Source organism: Pinus tabuliformis, chromosome J, assembly GCF_031772625.1.
Source record: "Pinus tabuliformis cultivar Carrire ecotype Pingquan chromosome J, CPIR1, whole genome shotgun sequence".
Lineage (NCBI taxonomy): Eukaryota > Viridiplantae > Streptophyta > Pinopsida > Pinales > Pinaceae > Pinus > Pinus tabuliformis.
This window is the reverse complement of record NC_142295.1, coordinates 153,500,127-153,502,526: the sequence shown is the minus strand read 5'-3', so window position 1 is coordinate 153,502,526 and position 2,400 is coordinate 153,500,127.

Sequence of the window (2,400 nt, the reverse complement as noted above, 5' to 3'; positions counted from 1 at the left end):
GGGTACAACATCCTAGTGTGGGTGTTCAATTAGTTATTATGACTAAGAAAATTGGCAAAGGAAAAGCCATTGAAAAGACAAGGAGACATTAATTGACATTTTATTTATGAAAATAATGAAAATTAGGAGAAAAGGGAGATTGAAGGAAAATAGAAGAAAATGAAGAAATTAGAGGCATCGATGATAAAAAGGATTCTAAAGATCAAATCACAACCTTTTTTCAACTCTTTTTTTGGGTTAGTCTCAGACAGGGGAAGAGAACCAAGAGGAGAAGAAAACAAGCAAGGAAAGGTAGGACAAGGAAAGAAAAGGAAATCAAGGATCAAGAAAGGAAAGGTTGGACTAGGTAAATTTAATAGGAATACTTGCAGGTAACAAATTACATGTATGATTTCCTAGTTGGTGTTGGCATGCATCACATATGCATGTGTGTATTTTGGTTTCTTTGTTGTCAGTGGCATGGAATTTTTTGGGTTTTGACAATGGTTTTAGCCTTACCTTTCCATTTTGAGATAACCATGGTGTGATGGGTTTTTTTTACTTGAGCTATGGATTGCTGGAAGGTTTTGGATCTACGTGAGGTGGTCTATGGAAAATCTAAAGGGTTGGGGATGAATATGTTTTATTCCGGGAAGCCCTAAATAGGTGGGTGGAGATAGGAAAATTCCTCAAGGGATGGTGAAGGAATTCTAAGGCATCCAAGCCCTGTTTGGTTTTGTGATGTTGGGACAGATTTAGGTGAGATCACGGTATGGTGAGGGTGGATGTGTTTAACCTCTGGATTGCCTTGGTTATTTATGAATGGTTTTATCGCATGAGGTCCCACATTCATGACTGGAATATGGCACGGGGGTGATTAGTTCAAGGAAATATTTAGTTCAACCCAATATATGGTTGGGTGGTACATGGAATTCCCTAACTTGGTCAGATATTTCATATGGTTAATAAGAGCTAAGTTCCTCTTTCTTTTGATGAGTAAATTTACTTTTCATTATGTGGATTTAATGATTGTTATCTCATTATTACTTATCTAGTTATATGATGGTTATATGCATGGTTAATTGGTAGAATTAAGTATGGATCTTATCTCATTTCTATTAATGAATAATGAATGCAATACCTAATTGGTGTTATGAAAATATTGTGAGAAGGAATTTTTCCTTCTTGTTTATCCTCAGATAAATTTTCATATAATTATGTTCAAATTTTCATTCATGACCTGTAGGTTTCATGTTCACCATGTGTTTGACAGAATGTCAATCCCAATTGGGAGAGGTCAGGTCAATTCCTAGTTCAAGTTTTTGTTCATAAGATTTGTTTCTATGTCATTTATCATTTCTACAAGTTTCACTAAATTCTGGGCAGAGGTTCGAGTCCTGGCCCCGAAAAAGTGGCTTAGAATTTAGGGTCGTTGGCACAGAACTGACTGAAAAAATCCATAGTCACATGGAGGCAGGCATATCAGTGTGACTAGAGGGTTATAGTTGCTTCCATGCCTTGCCAAGGGAGTGGCTCGGGCTCTAGGTCAGTGAAAATGAGAGTTATCTCAAGGGTTGGACACCTAGAGGGGTTGGCTTGGTTCTTGAGGTCTTGTAGCACCGGAGGGATGTCGTTAAGGTCTTAACTTATCAACTCTATTTCCTTAAGGTCATGTAGGAGGTTAATTCTTATCATAGTGACCCTTAGCTCATGTTTGCCAGGAATAAACTGGTGAAAGTGGGTAAATGTGGGAGTTGGTAGTTAGAGGATGGTATCACAGCATGGTTCAAATACTTGGATTGGATGGGCTAGATGCATGTTGTTATGCATGCATTGTCATCGTTAAGGTTGTCATGAAGGAGCTCGTTGCATCTACTTTATGTCATCATGATGCTATTGGTATGTTATGATGTTGATGTGTTGGATGGGATGAAGCAAGAGATGTGTATCATCGAAGCGAGGTTGCAACACTAGACCTCAAGGTAAGAGTAGATCATAATATACATTTGTATGTTTAGCATGTAGGCATGTGGTTAATGATTTTTATAAGAATTAGAGTTTCTTATATCGTTGTAATTCTATTGTTGTTATGGTTACATATATGATAAATTCTAGTTGATCAGTGTAGTCATATGCACTTATGTTAGATAGTCGTGAATGATAGTAACCTATTGTTGTATGCATTGTGGTCATATGCCTCATGATTATGGTCATTGCAACTAAGGTCTTGATTTTATTATGTTTTGTGCTAATTTAGATTGAACTATGTAGATGGTTAGGATTATAACATTCAGGTATGAGTTAATATATTGTGATATTCTGTCACACTAATTTAGATTGATTGTGCATATGTGGTTGTTATGCATGAATGCAAATTGTTTATGAGTCTATCATGTGAACATGTTAGGTAGTTACTATTAT